A 20,902-nucleotide genomic window follows, 5' to 3' on the forward strand; every position below is an offset into this window, starting at 1 on the left:
TTGATTGGCGTGGACAATCGGTCTCGTCCGGCACGTTGCTAACGGAGCGAAGTGTGGCGCCGCTGCCTCGCTAACAGGAAGATCGCGAGAGCCAGCGGGTGGGGCCGTGTGTGCAATTCCATAGAATGCGCCGCCGAAAAGCCTCCCAGACGATAGATGAATGGATGCTGTGAACGTGCCCTTTGGAACGGGGCGGTGCGTTAAGCCACCAAGCTCTTGTTATTATATTGCCTAACGCCCAAACTATGTTAAAGAAAAAAGAAAAAAAAGAACAAAACGAAAACACAGAAAAACGCATGAAGAGTTATCGTCACGAAACTATCCGAACTCCTGTTGGAAACTCTGTTGTTTGTCGTTTCCCTACTTCCACCAATCTTCCAATCACCTCTTACTAACCTCTACTGCAGACATGTTTACTTTTCCCCCGGCTCTCGTTGAACCCTAGGGCTTCAAGGAGGCTAGAGGTGTCTAATCCGACCGCTGGTCAGATTATCTTCACATTCTAATAAAACATGCTCGATCGTTTTCCTAGGTTTGCCGCAGCAAGCGCATAGTTATTCTTGCTTGTTGTACCTCACTTTCTAAGTGCCTGTTCTAAGTTGTTCTTCCTAGTTGTACCTCGCTTTATAAGTGCGTGTTCTAAAGTATCCTCTTCTCGCTTCGAAAAGTAATGAGCTTCCTTTTGAGTTGTCATAAATTGTTTCTTTTCTGATTTTGTTTTTCCACTTTAGTAGTTACTCATAGCAGGTTTCTTTTCCATTGCCGCCACCCATAAGACTATCTCAGTCTCTCTGATTTTCCCCTTGACGTTCTTTGTTCGCATGCTGATCCCCAAACCGGTCGCATACTTACTGGTAAGCTTCCTAGTTCTTTTCCTCCAGTGTGAATCAGTGTTTTTCCTGTACAGATATATGAACACCCTCTCAGCCCATTCACTTTCTTCCATATTCCTCAGTCACTCTTCGTAATCAATTTTACTCTGAGCTTCCTTCACTTCAAAACTTGTCCAGCCCATATCACTCTGCACAGCTTCATTTGTAGTCTTCCCCTTAGCGCCCAATGCGAGGCGTCCCACTGACCTTTGATTGCTATCGAGTCCTGTTTGTACAACCGTATTTCCAAATGTAAGTCCTCGACCTACTGCACCTTTCCACATACCCCGGAGCACCTTGTGCCTATTGTATCCCCATAGCGATCTGTGTTTCATTAGGGCCACATTCGCATTCCCTTTTACGGTTATTGTTGTTTCCTGTGTTTCCATACATCTATTGCCTTCGTTTATCTATACACCAAGGTATATATATTATTTTTGCACGAGGTATTTCCTGGCCCTGTATTGATACTGTCTGTTGACTGTTTCTATTGAATACCATAACACCTGGTTTTCATATCTAAATTCACACTTTCATTTCCACAGATATTAGTTAGACGTTGCATATCACTTTGCTTGTTAGCTAGCAACAAGATGTCATCCGCGTATAGCAAACCTGGAAGCTGCTGCTCTACTACTGTACCCGCCTGTTTGTATCAGAGATTGAAGCCGATATTACTTCCCTTTAGCGCCCTTTCCATCCTTGCCAAGTATATCGTAAACAGCACTGGGGATAAAGGGCACCCCCACCTCAGTCTCTTGTCGATATCAACTTTCTCCTCCCTCCTCGTTCCTTCCCATTCAATGCAAACGGTATCGTCTAGGTAAATCTGTTTCAAAAGTTGTATACGATCGTCGCGTAAGCCTTCCCCTGCCAGAATATTGCAAAATGTTGCTTTATGTACGCTCCTATAATGTCTAAAAAAGCCGCATGTGACGGTCTCCTCTCTACTCTGGATATTCCAATACATTGAGTGAGGACAAATAAGTTACCATCCAGACGCCTTTCTTTTGTGAAGCCATTCTCATATGGTGGTGGTGAGTTGTAGCAACAGGCGGGTTTAGCCTAGCGATCAAGGCCGGCAATCACTCCGCCCGAGCGTCTCTTATAAAATTACTGGTGTTTCACCACCTGTACATCAGACCAGTCTCTCTTGAGAATGCGTTAAAGAGACGTGAAGTTTATTTGCGGGCTATAACTGATCTCTCGGAGAACAGCAGCCATTCTAAAGTTCTCCCAATATGCCATTAATATCTGCCCAATGACGCATGCTACTCTGGCGCCATCTCGTAGCATCGTCGCCGCGCTAAGCTTTTCTTCTCCCACTTTCACCATACCCTCGTACGCTTTCCACCTCATTGTTCCGCTGCACCCCCCTCTCCACTTTCCTTCTTGCGCCTCTTCTCTCTCGCCGTTTTTTTCATCCTCCGGTACGCGCTTCGTTCGCTGTCATCTCTTGCTGTGCTTGTTCGCTTGGTTACGGTGCGAACGCCGACACTCGCCGTAGGAACGGGCGTCCGCGCTCTAAAAACGTACCTTCGTGAACTCCTTGATGCGGTAAATGTTACCCGCCTTCTACTGTCCCCGTCGCCTACGTCGGTCTCTTTATAGCATACGTACGAGCACGCGGGAAAATTCTGAAATCTTATTACTCATACAACACCTTCGGCCGTCTCTCGACGCCTGTTTGAGCGGAGAATATTACAAAAACAACGCCCTCAGTTAGCACAATCGATTTTATTATGTCGAGACGGGTTCACATGATGCCAAAAGTAAGTCGGGGTCTCGGTCACTTACTGTGATTGATAAAATTTACAAAGCTGTTTATTTGACTGAACTTCCACATCGTTCACGAACACACGTTTGAGCTTGGGCTTTGGTTGTTCGTTGTCCTTTAAAGTCTTTGAACTTAAACACCTCAACACTATGTTTCACTCTGCCTGTGGCAGTGCATTGCACTAGGTCAGAATTGTTCTACAAGAATAGCTGCGGTGCCCAAAGTGATTTTTCTACATTTGGAGATATTGTACCACTGGCTTCAAGTTAGACGGCTTGTTTGAGTACTTCTATCGGCCAGATATTGTGGCAGTGTATCCAATCCGTAAACAAATGGTGTGTATGCCATCGCCAGAGGACAACCAATTTCATTTCTTCCTTCAACATATGAAGACCTGCCGAAAATTGATTACTACGATACAATGAACTGAACGGCAGTTCCTCAGATTTGATCTAGTGCGGTCCAAATCTACAGCACATCAAATTTTAGCAAAATGTTTAATTGGGCAAACTAACGAGAAACTCGGTTCCCCAAACAAAGACGCCAACCAATGTCGTTTAGTGCTTTCCAGAAAAAGCCAGCCTGAGCCATGATGACTACACGCCAGATATGCCCTAATTAGCGCAGCTGGAATGTGCCTGAAAAAGAAGAAAGATAGGTTATAGATTGCTCAAAACTGTTTCCTCCTGTGCAGCTGTTGTGTGTGTGTGTGTCTATTTTGAAGAAACTCCAAAAGATAACCACAAATACGAGTTCTGAGTGTCTAAACTCACAATATTGCCTGGATCAATCATGCCCTTTGAGGTTCATAGTGCCGGCAGCATGCAATGACGTAGGGTAGAACTTTTTGAACCTTTGGACATTGTTAAAAGAACAATAATCGAAAAAAAATAGTGGTCTGCAGGGTAACCAATAAAGAAGTGGTCCTGCGAATTTGGTCTTTTTTCCTCCCGACAGTGATGGATGTGGTTTAAAGTGGGCGTTGTGAATATGGCATGTAGAACTTAATGCTTGAAGCTGTATAGAAGAAAATTAGCCCCGGTATTACCCAATTGGGAAGCGCTCCAGAAAATTACATAAGCTGCTTTGAAATGATGGATAGACGCAGCAACAAAATTTCAGGGTGATATGAAAGAAAATGCAATACTTTCATGTTATCACCGAAAAGAAGTTAGCAGCCAGCTCTAGTTTCTTGAGTAAGATTCAGGCACTGCGGAGTTGATAGGAATGAGCTTCAAGAATATTCTTTATAGTAAAGATAGCCACCATCGATCGAAAGTCGTGTACGGAAACCTTTTTTGATGGATAGCTGTAGGGAGCCCGAAAACACTTTCGCAAGATAGAAACGTGCTGTAGGTGACAGTGCTCGTCCGCTACGCGCATCATGCCATAGAGAGTGCGATCCGTTTGCGGAGGCAAGCGTTTCGTGCATTTGACTGGAATTACGACGAGTCGCCTCGAAAATGAGAACAGACTGAATAAATAGCGCCAGAAAAAGATTAAGAAGAAAGAAAACGACAGTCGTCTCTTCAATCTATCCGCTTAATCCTGAAGTCCGGGTAAACATTGTCTTGCGGTGGGGCAAACAATCGGTGGCCGAAGAGCCATGGCGATTATGACAAACAGTCTTGGCCGTTAAGATATAAGCCATGAACACACGAGAGACGGGGATGGTGCGGGCGTAAAATCGTGACGGAGAAAGGCAGAATCACAAAAGCCACGACGTCGGCAATGCATACGCCGATGAGATCATTGGCGTCCTTCTAGTGGTTGCAGCCGCGTACCTTCAAGTAATAGAAAAGTATCGTCAGTTTTTTTATGGGCGCCACCATATTGCACGCGCAGTGGCGCCATCTATGGGCAGTCGGCATGCTGGCTTGGACGAGCGCTCCGTCTTGTGTGTGAGGTATGCGCTCGGCGCTGGTTTGTGGTGTTTGTTCTCGCGCTCACGCGGTCTATTTAACATGACGTGGCGTCTTCTATTCTGTTCATTTATTTTATTTATAAATACTGCAACCTCGAGTTGAGGTTTTAACAGAGTGGAGTTACAATTGTTGGGCTTTCCAAATTGGCAAACAATTATAATAATAAAATAAATACACAGAAAGGAAGTACATAATTTGTCAATGCGACCACAATGATGTACAGGAACCAAGAACAAGAGCACATAATAAGCTTAGAGCGATATGAGAGATGAGTCACAGTTGTGGGTGCAAAGCAAAAAGGTTTACGGATGGTTGTGAAACGACTTCATTAGTAAGTTAATTCCATTCATTTATTGTCCTGGGAAAAAAGGAATGCCTAAAAGGGTTATTTGAGTGGAAAAAGCAGTTATGGTCAAGGCGTGTCTCCGCCTTGAGGCATATCCTGTAGAAACAGAGGGTATCAGTGATATGTATACTTAATTATACCTTTTTAATAACTGAAACAAAAATTGCAATCTCAAAACACGATTTCTTTGCGTTAGCGTTGGGAGGTTGGCTTTTGCTAATAATGATGTGATCGAAGTTCACCCAAAGCTGTTATAAATAAATCTCACTGCTCTCTTTCGCATTTTTTTTTTTCAATTTGGTTAACATGTTCCTGAGTGTACGTCTTAGATAAAAGATTTTATAGTTAGATGAGGTAATTAGATCGTTTATGTGTTTCGTCCAGCTCAGGTGATGTGAAATCCAAAGACTAAGATACTTGTAGTGCTACACTTCCCAACAGAAAGAAGATATAAGCTGAATATGTGTAATGAAGAGGACTGCGTTTATGGGGAATTTTCATGGAAACGGTCTTTTCAACATTATTAGACGTTTCCCATTTATCAAAAGAACGAACGACCCTTTGAAGTGCTTCATTCAAATGACTTTGATCTTGCTGGCTTTCGATTTCCGAGTGAAGGATGTAGTCATCTGCATATAACTTTTACATGTATGCATGTCTTGTATTATATCATTTATAAATAAAAGAAAGAAAAGGGGCTCGAGCACAGAGCCCTGAGGGACACCAGAGTTAACTGGTACTGTGTGAGAACAGTGATCATCAAAAGAAACATACTGTTTTCGATTAGGCAGATAAGTAGAAATTCAATTTACAAGATGAGAGTTTTAAACATTACATCTAATTTAAATAGTAGTTTATTGTGAGAGACTTTACCAAAAGCATTAGCAAAATCCATAAAAACTGCATCAATCTGTTTTATAAATTTATAGGAAAAAACCAGTCACAGAACACAAAGGACAAGAAGAGAGTTTCAGACCACAACGACTGGACTATCAGCTGAGCTTTATTAGAAACGGCGTAGTCCCAGCAAGGCCAGCAGAGCATGCGCTACCACAGCATCACTAATCACAGAGCATGAACAGATAAGATATCGCATCTATCGTGACCGACCTAGAAATGCAAATTATTTTTCAAGTAAGCGCACCGAAGTTGTACTAATGCAGTCGTCACCTAATAAACTGATTTAGTAAGCTTCCAGGATTGAACCTGTCTTCGTGTCCTTTGTGTATTGTGACTGGTTTTTCCTTCAACTATGTACCAACTGGCCCGGATTTCAACCCTTCTCTAAATTTATAGCTTGAGCGAAATCATGGACGGTAGTTACTAATTGAGTGCAAGTAGAAAACCCTTTCCTGAATCCATGTTGAGAACTTGACAAAATAATATACTTATCTAAAAATTTTGAAATATGGTAACGTATTATGTGTTCAAACATTTTACATGAAGTGGAAGCTAAAGAGATTGGGTGACAATTAGTAACGTAATGTGTGTTTCCGCTCTTATGTAGGGACTTGACTTTGGCAGTTACCCAATCATGTGGAAATCGGCTCTCATTCAGAGATTTAGAGAATATAATTGTAATATTCTTTGAAACCCACTTTTCAAAACGTTTTAGGAACTCATTCGGTATTCCATCCCGCCCAGGAGATCTTTTTACATCAAGTTGCAAAAGTTGGCGCTCTTTGGCCATACTTGGCCCTTGCGCCATAAAACATCAAATACCAATCAATCAAGTTGCAAAAGTAATTAAAAAAACAACCCTGCTCACTGATCACAGTGTCAGATATAGGTGGACACGAAACATGAAAACACTAAAGGGCTTCCTTATCTTTATTGAATATTGATTTAAAATGAGCATCGAAAACATCAGAAATAACAAAACAGTGCTTAGTGTCTACGCCGCTAATTTCAACAATGTCACTGGTCACTGTAGTTGGGGAAATCAGACTCCAGAACCTCTCAGGAGACGAAGATATGATGTTGGGAAGCTGCTCCCCGAAATAGCGTTCCTTGTCAGCCGATACATTTGTCTTGCGCTGAGAAGTAAGTTCCGTTATTCGCTGCTTCAATTGCGTGCTTTAATTTTAACCGTTTCATTCATCTTCGCAACTGCAACGTCTCCCGAGAAATCCAGGGGTTCTTTTCTTTCGATTTCTTCGCAATACGTGGAACAAATCTTTCAATGCACTTATTTATGAGGTCCTTAAAACTTTTCCATAAACCATGATTATCCGCAGTACTACTTGAACAAGAATCGTATTCAAATGAAACAAGTCCGATATTGAAGTATCATCGATACTTCAAAAGTTAGGGAAAGAGACTATCTTGAATTTTTTATTTAACACAACACCAGAAAGGGTCAGTAATACAGCCTGCTGATCAGATATTCCGGGGAGAACATCACAACAAGTTTGGGCAGCAACTTCCCTACTTATGAAAAAAAAGATATAGTATTGAACGAGAGTTTCCCTTAATTCATTGACAATTTGCAATAAGTCAAAAGAAAATCAGCGTCAAGCAGGGAGATACGATCTCTCCAATGCTATTCACAGCGTGTTTACAGGAGCTATTCAGAGACCTGTATTGGGAAGAATTGGGGATAAAAGTTAATGGAGAATACCTTAGTAACTTGCGATTCGCTGATGATATTGCCTTGCTTAATAACTCAGGGGACCAATTGAAATGCATGCTCACTGACCTGGAGAGGCAAAGCAGAATAGTGGGTCCAAAAAATAATCTGCAGAAAACTAAAGTAATGTTTAACAGTCTCGGAAGAGAACAGCAATTTACAATAGGTAGCGAGGCACTGGAAGTGGTAAGGGAATACATCTACTTAAGGCAGGTAGTGACGGCTGATCCGGATCATGAGCCGGAAATAATCAGAAGAATAAGAGTGGGCTGGAATGCATTTGGCAGGCATTCTCAGATCATGAACAGCAGGTGGCCATTATCCCTCAAGAAATAAGTGTACAATAGCTGTGTCTTACCAGTGCTCACCTACGGGGCAGAAACCTGGGGGCTTACGAAAAGTGTTCTACTTTAATTAAGGACGACGGAACGAGCTATGGAAAGAAGAATGATGGGTGTAACATTAAGGGATATGAAAAGAGCAGATTGGGTGAGGGAACAAACGCGAGTTAATGACACCTTAGTTGAAATCAAGAAAAAGAAATTGGCACGGGCAGGACATGTAATGAGGAGGGAAGATAACCGATGGTCATTAAGGGTTACGGACTGGATTCCAAGGGAAGTGAAGCGTAGCAGGGGCGGCAGAAAGTTAGGTGGGCGGATGAGATTAAGAAGTTCACAGCGACGACATGGCCACAATTAGTACATGACCGGGGTTGTTGGAGAAGTATGGAAGAGGCCTTTGCCCTGCAGTGGGCGTAACAAGGCTGATGATGATGATGATGATGAAAAGAACATGCGATATTGATAATTTTTTAACCCATTTTTTCGTTAGGTGCTTTCAAAGAAAAATAGGTCCAGTTAATATGCGACAAATTAAAACTACCGGTCAAAATAATCTGATCTCCAGGCTTTACATGTGCAACAATATAGTTAATTCATCAAGGACATCTGTGGATGTGCCGGATGGCCGATAAACAGCCCCGGTCACATACCTCGTCTTTCCATAATAAGCTTTGCAAAACATACCTTCAACGTGAAGCATGTCCGGCATTTTTAATATTTGTAGCGATTGTCTAAAAAGAATCGCCACTCCACCACCTCTCCTACCACATGTCATTCCTGCACATGCGGTAGCCCCGTCGAACTGTCATGTATTTCATCATGCAACCAATTTCTGTTAGGACAGTAATATGAGGATTAGAGGCTAACAAGGTCCCTTCCAGTTCAGCAGTATTACTAATCGCATTCCTACACTTCACATTTAAAATTTTCAGTGGTTGAGGGCTGCACTTGTTTCGTCATTTTTCATTCTTCTTTAGTTTAACACGTGCATATTTTGTTTCATCCCAACCAAGAAAGTTGCCGTCCACTCTCAGTCGACTGTAAATAAGTTTTACTTCAGCACCATTCTCTCTCTCACTTTTTCACAACTTTTCGAAAGCTTCTTGCGTGTTTCACGTTCCCTGAATGTAAAATCTTCAGATAGGGACAATTCAGAGCCCTTTAACTTGTGGGAAACCTTTAAGATAGTCGTCTTCTCACGATGATCAATGAACTTAAGGATAACGGGTCCGTCTTTGTGTTCAATTACCTGGCCAAGCCTGTGACATCTTTCAACAGCGGCTTTTCTATACTTAATTTATTTTTGAAAATTTCTTTGGCACTTTCTTGGAGCATCCGAAGAGGTTATTTATTTATTTTTTTTAACCCTCAGGGTTTGGACGATACAGGGGGGAGGGGCACATTACAGACCAAAATTGAAAAAGAAACAGTTTTTTCTTATTGCCAGGGTAAATGCCTCAGGGCCGACAGGGGTATGGGATGGGGGTGCAATAACAATAAGGAGCAGGAACAACCGACAAAAATAATACAAAATATGTGCAGTTACAACTAAGAAAACGCAGAGTAATTTCAAGATCTAAAAATAAAAAACAAGAAGACTAAAAAGAAAGAACAAATCAAGTACAAATAATCAGGCAATGTTAAGCATGTTATTCAAAAAAGTCTTAAAACGGGATGTATACGTAATAGCAGTAGCTACTTCTGGCAGCTGATTCAATTCGGAGGTGGTCCGAGCTAAACATTCGTGTGAATAGGTCACAGTTCTGCAACGAGGAACTTTTTGGAGGTGGTCAATTATAGCTGATAAGAAAGGAGTGGTTTTATTGAACTGTTCACGAAGATTATTGTTGTGACAGTAAATTTTATGAAAAAGAGTGAGCAATGCTATTTTACGCCGAATAGTAAGTTCATCATGATAACAAAGGCCATGCGGTCATAATTGGATAAAATGAAGGAAATGGAACGATTATGCGCTCTTTCAAATTCGTTTATCTGTGTAGTACCACCGGAATCCCAGATGGATGATGCGTATTCAAGTGACGGACGAATATAAGTGGTGTAGAGAGAGAGAGAGAGAGAGAAAGCAAGAACAGGAAAGGCAGGGAGGTCAACTAGAAGGGCACCAGGCTTGCTACCCTACACTGGGGGTGGGGTAAAGGGGAATAGAAAGAGGAAAAAAGGGAGAGAGAGTAAGCACTGAGTGCGTGTGGGAAGGACACTATACACAGGGACACTATAAACGGTCCCTTAAGCCGGTGAACTTCAAGTGTTGCACTACTGCACGAATCGCTTTTCGTGACAGTGACGGGTGTGGCCACGGTCCGAGTATGACTCAGTGAAAGGCCTTGAGTCCAGTCTGTGTGAAGTTGCCCGCAGAGATAGGCGTTGTACATTGTAGCAAGGGCCGGTACACAATAGGTGCTCGATGGTTTCTTCACAACCACAGGAGTCGCAACATCGGGCTCTCGGCCATTCCTAAACGATAGGAGTACGCGTCCGTGAACGCCACTCCCAGCCACAAGCGGCACAGCAAGGTTGTTTCGTCGCGGGAAAGCTTAGATGGCAGTTGTAGCCGTAGTCTGGGGTCCAGTTTATGTAATCGGCAATTGAAGGCACTTGAACTCCAGAGATCTTGTGACTTTTTGCATGCAAGTAGGCGAAGTTCCCTGGCAGCGTCCACCCTCGCCAAAGGTGTTGGACGTGTCTGTAGAGAAGTTTTTTAAGTGATGGGGGTGCCATATAGAAGTTTCTTCGAAAGTACCCCAGTGAACGGTTAGCTTCGGCGATGATGGCCGCTACATGATGCTTCCATGGTAGGTTACTACAGACATGAACACTGAGATATTTGTAAGATGAAACAGACTCAAGAGATGTATTAGCAAGATGATAGTGTCGACTGCAAATAAGGTGCGAGATACGCGCATTGATTTGCATTTTGAAATTTTTAATTCCATGTTCCCCGTTTGACACCAAGCAAGTATGTTATTTAAATCGATCTGTAGTAAGGCAACATCTTCTTGGTTGTCTATACTCCGGTAAATATATCCTTGTTTGGCTCCTTCAAGCCCTAAATCAAGTTATTTCTGCGGCTGCGATTTTCAAAATCATCTACTTTGTCCTCGATGGATGCTAATTGGGATTGTATTTAAGTCATCACCTCCTCCATTTCTTCCACTTGCTTAGGCAGCAGGCTAAAATTTATTCATATGACGCTCAATGGCATCAACACGTTCGCTTATCGTGCTGAATTTCTCTACGATGTCTTTCTCATTGGCCGATACGGCCTGAATAGCTGCTTTCATTATGGTTTCGGAAGCGAGTAACTCGGATAGCATTTGTTTCTCCGTAAGAGGACCAGGGTTAGCTTCAAAATCACTGCAAGCCAACAGATTAACACGGATGGGTGCGACGCAAGCAATAAGAAGCTTAAGACATAGTGGGCAAGGCAGCAGCAGCATGAAACGGTTATCATCACGATAACATGGAGCAGGGAGGTTCCCTACTAACCTGTATCGCAAGATACTGTTACTGAGCATGTTACTGTGTTACTGAGCATGTTTCCTTCTTTGCTGCTGCCGTGCCCACTGCCATGACTCGATGCAGAAGGTAGATTTATAGGCTGTGAAGTGGTCACGGGAACCGACGTCACTCGATCATAATCCAACGCTTACGTAATGAAGAAAGGGGGCTTTGTTTCCTCGATAAAGCAGTGGTTGTACGGTGCCGATGATAGCATGATATGTGGAAAGCGGTTCTGTAAGACGTGCTGAAGTGGTTTAAGTCGACGTGTCCGATGTTTCTGCTGACATTGAGGCGGACAGAGCACGAAGCGTGATGTGTGCACGTGTGTTTGAGCCTACAGTCATCCTCGCAGATCAATTGTGTATTTCTGAAAATTTTATTCAGTAATCTGACCTTGTTGCAGTATCCTCATTTTGTTTTAAGCTGCGGTTTAGGAGCAACGAAATATATAGGAACGATAGAAGTTGTGCCGTTGTACTTTAACAAGCGTTTAAGCTGTTAGCTGCAGATTACATTGCGTGACTACTTGGTTCGGTGGACGAGGTTTTCACACATGAATAAAATAGTATCTGTTAGTAATAACAGCATACCTTGCAGTATGAATTATACTTGTCTAGCAAAGCGACGGCTTACAAACTGCGCAAGTGTCCTAAGCAGTGGTAGATGCTGGATTACAGATGTCTTTGTTCTATATAGCGCATGGTCCAAGTATCGGCACCAACGTTTATATATCTATAAACGTCGTGCGGGATGACTACGCGAGGTCGTATTGAGGCGTTAGCCCGCTTTCTTTTTTTTTCGAAAAAAAGGATAACTGATTTTTTTTGTTTGTGTGTGTGTTCATCCCGTTCTCTACGACGCACTCACCCGCATTACGGAAATGTGGTCCTGAAAAATAGCCGTCGAATTCTTTTTATGTGATCCCACTCGGATATTATGGCTTTACAGGGCCAAAAGACAATGCCGAGGCACATAGCTTATATACGTATCATGTTGGTCCACCAACCGCAGTGATCGCTGTGTTGAGCAGCGCCATCGGCCTCACGCAGGAGGCTAGCGTAGATATATAGTGATTTCAAATCTACTATACTTGAAGTGCGTGAGAACGATGCCGGTGTATCACAAATATTTGATAGCGCCTGCCGGTTAGATGTTTCGCGGTTGCCTTACGCTGGCCGTACACGAACACGCGCTCTTTTGTTTTAGCCCCTACGCCAAGCGATCAGATAGTGAGCAGAATTATCATTTCATGCTGGCAATACAGAGACGCCGGTTTTCTTCGTTGAATTAAAATTTATATACCAAAAATAGTTCACAACACATTCACACACCGCGGCTGATAATACGCATCATATGTTTGGGCCCCAAGAGATATTTCCGCGTACTGCAGTTACCGATGCCCTGAAAGGCTACACATTGGTTCCCTGAGGACCTTGTATGAACGGACATTGTGGAAATTTTATAAAGTACGAGCTAAAATTTCTCCAAATCGTTCCGCACGACGCGACAGCAATACTTCCAAGCAGCACCGCGCCGAATCAGACAAGCCAGAGAGGAGAAAAGGCTCGCCGCGGGCACTTCCCACGTCGCCCGATGAAAAGGGGGTCTATAGAATACCTTAAAGAAGTTTTAGCTCGGAATGAAAACACAGCGCAAGGAAACGGAAAACAAGGAAAGCACGGTGGCACATTGAAATACGCAAGCGCATGAAAAATACTGGTATTTACCGAAGTGAGCCCTTATCTAGTACTTCTTTATGCTTGTAATGATAGGTGATAACCCGGTAGAAATATGTCGCACAGTCCCGCATCGTAGTCTTTCTCTCAGGGACAAACACACTATGTATGTGCCTATAGGTACACTGTAGAAGTGAAATTGCAATGTACGTAATTTCATATCTCATTCATATTATCAGGAATGGAATGCTAGGAATATATATAGCCACGCGAACCTGTGCACTCTGCAATTAACGCAGCGGCTCTCTCCTGGTACATACTGTGGTATGCCCGCCTTTGTTATAGACAGATTATTGACTTATTGGTTGATCTTAATATGAATTAGAAATGCTTGCAACATGTACGTCACCTTCTTCGCATTACTTGATTGCGGTACGAACGAATAATGATGATTAATTGCATCAAGCCATTGAATTTAAGGTGAAATCTATGAGTCGCATTTAATGAACTGTATGAGTTATCGTGAGCGCAACTATTTTAGAATTATAGTCATTCCATTAAAGTTTCAAGCGGGAGCCCAAGAAGAGTGTATTGGGAGGCTAGTTGGTAGATGGAGCTCGTTTCCAGGCCATAGCTGAGTCGCTGTTGAAGGCCATATCCCACCATACTACCAACACTGGGGTTGAATTGGGAGAAAAGAGAGAGAGGCGAAAGTTTGAAGTAATGCCACATGTCCATAAGGTTTCGCATGGGATGAAGAGGGTGGCCGGAAAATTCATTGTTGATGTGATTTTTTAATCACCGCCCTGCAAGTTGTCCCACTTATGCGGTCTTTCCAACGTAGATAAACCCAAGAATGATGGATGTGGCGCAAAACATGGACGCACGTTTGTACTATGTACAACAGAGGTGGTGTACGTGTTTCTTCTGACCTGTCGAGTGTTCTATGTGGAGCGAACCGGAGTTGTATCAACAATCATTTATTAGAGCACTCTAACTCATTAAGAGATGGCACAGGAAAACATCTGCCAGTTCATTGTAGAGGATGTGTTATGAAGTTCAAGCCGATTTTTGACAAAACGAAAGTGTTTGGGCAAGCGAAGAAGCAAAGGACACGTGAAATCTTGGAAGCCTCCTTGATACAAGACATGACCCAGATAGGTGCGTCAGCGAACCATCAGTGTATCTTTTCAAGAAAGAGCTTGAATTTGTGGGGTAGATAGGGGCTTGGCGAGGCAGTGTTCAATGGTCACGCGGTTATGATCTGGCTTGGAGATGCGCATGGTTCGAAGAGGCAGCATTGTGTGATTTAAATAAATCGGTTGTTAATCTGCGTTCGTCCTGTCTTCTTCTACCTCGATGTCTCGTCCCCAGCGCAGTTTAAGTTCACAAAAGATAAGTAGGAGCCACGCAGAAAAGTGGTAATGCGTTTTCACAAGCATGATTAAATCATGCTTTCACAAGCATGATATATTAAAGGCGCCGCGTGATCAGAAGGCAACAACCGAAAATTCTCAAATGATGAGCGAAACATTGCTGTCCATGAGGAGCTGAAGTTTCCATACATGCACGCTGACTTTCTTGTGTAAATGGTTCCGTTGGAGACGACACACGTTTCGTGTAGACAGTTATGAAACACCACTCCCAGAAGTTAGTCGAAAGCGCGGCAGGCTTTCTTGCGTGTATTAGATCGGTGTTCTTAGTCCTCTCATCCCACATTTATTTATTTATTTTGCTTCCTCAGAGCAAATTTTGAAGACGCTGCCCATTCAACATTTTTCTCACGTCCTCGACACCATGTCGTTTTCCCTTCTGAGCTCAGAGAAGTGGCAGAAGCACAAATGCAGAAATACATTTCCATTTGGTTTTCCCGTTTCTCCTCTAGGCGCCCTTAGACACACAAACGTGCAGCCACACTTCCGTGTACAGACCTCTCCTCGTCGTGGCCACACACACACGCAGCCTGATATTGATAGCGTGCGGAAGCGAAGACGTCAAAATGCGGTGCCCATCGCATTCGGCCAGCGCAGTCATACCCCCGCGCCGCCTGCAGGCGTTCGGGCTATCCTTCACAAAAGGAACGATTCGTTTCGCTGTTACCAAGGGGAAGATGATTCGTGTGCTGTTGCGCTCAGCGCAAGGATGTGGGCCGATTGCTTCAGTGCTCTCTGCGATAAGCTTTCACATCGGTCTTCGATTCGGGCTGAGGAAAAGAAAATTGTACCAAGATTCATACGCGCAGCAAACCTATAAGAGTGATTTCGCTAGAGTTTCGTCTGTATGTTGAGATTAAGCGATGAGAAGGAAAAGAGAGATGAAAAGCCTGCCTTTCATGAATTCTTGCGATGCTGGTTTCATCGCCGAGTGAAGCAAGAAGAGGTTTGAGGAGAAGTCGGGGCGACCAGACCAAGTACAGCACTGCTTACCTGTCGTGCGCGCGTACGCGTGAGCGTTTGTGTGCGTATTGCAACGAAATAGCGCAAATAAAGCACAGATTGTGGAAGGAGATCACGCATGCGCCAATGGTGCATATGGCACGCTAAACAGTTTCCCAGTGTGTGCGTGGTTTGTTCCTGTGCGGGTGCGCATCATTTGCGTTTGCTTGTGTGTCTGTGTGGTAGTGCGCGTGTCTATTTGTGGGAGCGTGTGTTTGTCTCCAGTTGCGTGTGCATGAAGGCGCACGAGCCGAATCGCAAGCGAAATGGCTGTTTGCAGAGTTTCATTTGATATTCATGAGTGTACTGCGGTCGCAGCCACACTAAATATCAACACTAATCAGTCATGAACAATGTAATGCAGTGCGCTCTTTCATATAATGTGGCCGTTTTTTCTTGTGTGTGTTTAATCACCACAATATATTTTTGCACAAAAACGTCTACTTAAATTTTTTGCAAAATCAGAGATGCAGGAATAAGTAGCGATGATTGTGCAAAAAAGCATTCGCCTCCTTTTCCAGTCGTCGGTGGGATAATAATTCGGTCTCCCTCAGTGTCGTGGCACTGCCGCCCGGGCAAGATAAGCGACAGGGGGACAGTGCGGGTGCCGCAGCAGAGGCCGGGCTATATGGCTTCGGCAAACTGACGTGTGCGATATGATTCTGTGAGCGCCTAGACGGCGCCGTAGGTTTGACACCGTCAGTCTTCAGTGACCTGGTGCAAAACACGGCAGCGACTGTAGCAGCGTTTCAAAGGCATCTCTGGTAGATCAACTCTTCGAGGAGGTGGCAAAAAAGAGCACTAAGGAACCTGGAGAGTAACGGGGGAAGAAGAATACGCAATTTGAGAGGCCTAACCGCTTCGATTCGCTTTTTTAAACCTGTTAGTAACGTGCTGTGTAATCTAGAAATGAAATAATCGCGCTGGGCAATATTTGTAAGTAACTGTTGGAGGCTGTTTTCTTCATTCCTCGTGTGGGCAACAAATGAGTTTGAGTAAGTAATTGTTCGGGAAGGCCGATTGTGTACCTTCCGATTGTGGTCAACGCGAGCTGGAAAAAAATGAAGGTGGCGTTCTCAAGCGAGAACAAAAAACAAGGCTGTTGGCAGTAAATCTTGCAGAATAGGCTGAGAGAAAACTTGCGTTAGTTACGGAGATTTGAAATGTTCGGTGTGGTTTTGGACGGCTTCTAATTCATTGATTAATGTGATGTCGCCAGTATCTAATGTGGATTATGCGTACTGTAATTGTGGCCGAACATAATTTGCCTAAAGATGTTTTAGGCATTAAATGCATTTAGCTCCCGTTGTCGGCGACATTCAAATCTGCTCGAGCCAAAAGCCAGAGCCGTTATCTGGGCACTGAAACGAGAACATCCGGCCAAGTTGCGGGAACTCAATGAGATCATACGGGCAACCAGTCACGACCGCATTACATAGACTAATTACTCCCCAAACAAGTTACAAAAAATATTGCTTCCGAGTTCTTCCTGATATTTCTTCAGAATATCACTCAAGCTGTCACTTCTTGTGAGCTGAAGTTTTTTCTAAGTGAAACTCGGGGGCTAAGAAAATATTCCTGCATAAGTGCCCTATAGCGTGCGGTCAGCTCTTGAAGTATTGTACTTGACATGATGTTTCCATGATAAGTTGCTACCAATGTTAACACCAAGGTATCGACATAAAGAAACATGTTCGAGAGTCGTTTCATTAGGCACATATACTGGGCTTGATAATGAGCAGCGAGTCACACGCATTGTCTTGCAGTTTGAAATACTTATCTCTATTCTCTGTGTTTTGCACCAGCAGTGAACATTCTTGAGACCAGTTTGAAGGGACTTGATGTCATCAGGGTCAGCTATTCTGCTGTATAAGCCGTATTTATCAGCAAATAGGCACACTTTCGATGAGATGTTAATTTTCAAGTCACTGATATACATTAGAAATAATGGTGGGCCTAGTACAGAGCGTCGTGGCACTCCAGAGCAAACTGGCCTTGCATGCGAGTGGTGGTCATTGATTTATATAAACTGAGTGCGATTGGTGAAGAAGGCGCGAATCCACTTAACAACTTTCGGGTTGATGTTAAGACTACTTTGCTTGAACAGTAGGAGTGAGTTCTCAAATTAATCGAACCCTTCCGAGCAGCCTAAGAAGATGCAGTCACTTACGAATGCAGACTCTAGGAACACGTGTAAATCATTCATAAAATTAGTGGTTGAGTCTGGTCTGAAAATAATTTCCGGAACTCATGCTGTGCAATAGTATGAAAGTTATTTGCTTCCAGAAGATTGACGAATTGAATGTAGATAATGTGCTCTAATATTTTCCATGAAATTGATGTTAACGATATCGGCTGGTAGTTAAAGGGTCCCTGAAACGGTTCTGATAAATTTTGTAGATGCGCAGGGTACAGCTACAGTAAAGCATTCGTACCACAATTTGTGGAAAGCGGCTCATATTAAGAAGCTACTAACGATTACAAGTTACCCTCCTCTACAGCCATGCTTTTTCTCCTCAATTCGTTCGCCGAGTGATCGGGGCTAAGCTCCGCCTTCACTGGCTCTGCGTCATGACGGGACGTCGTGTTGTCTACTTCCGGTGTTCTCGGAGCCAGCACGCGAAGGCTCCCCAACCTCTCCGCCAGGCGCCTGGCAGTGGATCCCAAGCGAGAGTTATCGAAGCAGCGTGCGTGCGAGCATTCTATTGCAGCGCCAAGCGTGTCCGGTATTCCGGTAACCACAGGCGAGCCGGGCGTTTTCTCTCATGGGTGGAGGCGTAAACTAAAGCCCCTCCGTACTATTGCTCTGATGAAGCAGATTTAGCGTAGACGTATGTGACCGACCTGGCCGGTCTGCACTCTCCAACCACCTGTTGGCGCACAGCTTAACCAGCCAAACAAATAGCTAATATTGGTGTAGCCAAGTGTGAAGGAATTGTAAAAGTGTGTAACAAGTGTAAAAGCGTGTAATTTATTATAAGACTTGAAAAATGTACATCGCTACCGATCGCAGCACGCCACTCCTCTGAGGTTTTGGCCGCCCCTGACCAGGTGACGCGAGGTGACCATAGGACGCAAGTAGGGCGAGCTATCCGACTGCCTGCAGAAATTTCCCAATTTTGTCGTGAACAAATCTTGTTCGTAATAGTTGGAATCATAGTTCATGTGTTTCTATAAAAAGAAAGTAACAAAAAGAGAATGCACAAGGACAATTTATCACTGCACTGGAACAAGCACAGCGAGCCGCAAGAGCCAGTGGAGCCCTGGACTGAGGGCCCCACCCAGACCTGCCATAACTACGATTAACTGAGCAGTAAAGCTTTTTTCTCTCTCTGTCTCTCTCAAGTTGCGTTGCACTGTATGTTTATCGGTCTTCTCAGCGTGCGATTTCCCTCTGCTTCTTTTTCGTCATCCAGTGCATTAATTCATAACACAAACATGACCATATGTCATGCCTTTCTTTAATGCGCTTCTTACTGCTCACTTTCCGTTCCAGTGAATTTGGCAGAATCTAGTATCAACAAGTTCATAGACCTAATAAAGTGTCATAACGTTAGCCGGGCACCGGGCGTGAGCGAGCACCTCAGTGCGCGTTTTCAGCTACTCGCCGAACATCGCACAGTCCCGGCGCCGTAGCAGAAACCTTCCTCGCCTTCATGCTTGCTGCATACCCGAGTTGTAGCCAATGGCTGTCTGCCGGTTCTAAGTTTCGCCAGCCAAGCTTCACGCAGCTCCTTGCCCTGCGGCTACGTGCGAATAAGCCTGACCCCGGGCTCCGTTGCACACGTCCTGCACTGCGGCGTCGAGCAATAGCCTACCATGCTGCACGCCTCCAAAGCCAGCCACTACCAATTATAGTACTTTCAAATGTTGTTAAGCAGACACTCCAAGGCGGTAAAGCCTCACCACTTAATCAGAACCGCAGCGCAGGTGGGACTTTAAACTTGCGTTTCCAGCTCGCTTCGGCGCTTTCGAGGCAGCCGACGCGGCCGCTGTGTCCACGTGACCCCTCATGCCACGTCACGCCAACGGTGGCGCCAGCTTTTCTGGTGGTGGAGTTGACCCCCAATAGCGCGGAAGACTCATACTGCTTTTGCACTGAATGCATGTAAGGAGACTGAAGTGCCTCTGTAATTTTAAAGCATTGAAGTTTAACTGTGGAAGAACAGAATCAGGACATTGGGTAATTTGTACTGACAGCAAATCGGCGCTTCAAATCATACTGATTGCACGAGCACCTCTTAAAAACGAAGGAACAGTTCACTGCATTGTAGAAACCATGGAAGACGCATCAGTGCAGGGTCATATTATTCTATTTCAGCGAGTGTCCAACCACATGGGATTAAAAGGCAATGAGGATGCTGATAGACTTCCCAAAGAAGCCCTGAACGAATCAAATCATTCTGTGGTCTCTGTGTCTAAGTCGGACATACAGAATATTGGCACGCACTAGTTACGCTAGAGGTCGAGGAAGAAGAAGTGTGCGTGGTAGCTGCTGAAAACACGACCTGTAAACGGCTGTTCGCTTAGAACTGACTGACTGGCTTTTCCTCTCGTGACAAATTGGTGGAGGTGCTGGGTACGCATCCATCGTATGCCTACGGGTCCTGAACCAGAAGCTACCGACGCCAGTACCTCGGGGACGGCAGAAATCTATCGAAGCAGCCGTCGCCTCCAAGGTCTTCCACCGCAATACAGTCCCCTGGCAAGCTCCGTGAGGAAGATGTCAACAACTACCGCAAGCCAAACCGAGGTGATCCCAAATGCTCCCGTACCATGCATTCTCAACGCGCCTCGCACGCCTAACCCGTTCCATGGCGACGCCTTTGAGGACGTTGAAGACTGGTTGGACCATTTCGACCGGGTCGCCGCCTTTAACGACTGGGACGATCGCCGTAAGTTGAAGAACGTCTACTTTTCCCTGTTAGACGCGGCGAGAGTATGGTACGAGAACCACGAAGCCTCATTTACCAGCTGGCAGGAGTTTTACCGACTGCTATGCGAAGCCTTCTGCACTCCCGAAAGGAAAGAAAGAGCCGAACAGGCACTGACTTCGAGGTTCCAAATGCCAAACGAAACCGTCGCCATGTTCGTCGAAGACATGACGCGATTGTTCCGTCGGGCCGACCCACTAATGCCAGAAGACAAGAAGGTGCGTCTGTTAATGCGAGGCGTAAAGGAACAGCTTTTCGCGGGCCTCGTGCGTAATCCTCCTACAACAGTCTCTCAGTTCGTTCGTGAGGCAACAGTCATGGAACGTATGCTTCGGCAGCGGCTCTCGCAGTATGGACGCCAGACCACCATGACTGCTGCATGCTCTCTCGTACCTGCAAATGATGACAGGGAGTCACTTACCGAGCTAATACGACAAATTGT

The 20,902-nt window shown here is 44.5% G+C and overlaps 1 long non-coding RNA gene across 2 annotated transcripts in view; it reads left to right on the plus strand.

Moving 5' to 3' along the window:
• LOC140219368 (uncharacterized) overlaps positions 1-20,902 on the plus strand; it is a 314,942-nt gene that overhangs the window by 277,448 nt on the left and 16,592 nt on the right. The window lies entirely within an intron of this gene.

Source organism: Dermacentor andersoni, chromosome 7, assembly GCF_023375885.2.
Source record: "Dermacentor andersoni chromosome 7, qqDerAnde1_hic_scaffold, whole genome shotgun sequence".
NCBI classification, from domain to species: domain Eukaryota; kingdom Metazoa; phylum Arthropoda; class Arachnida; order Ixodida; family Ixodidae; genus Dermacentor; species Dermacentor andersoni.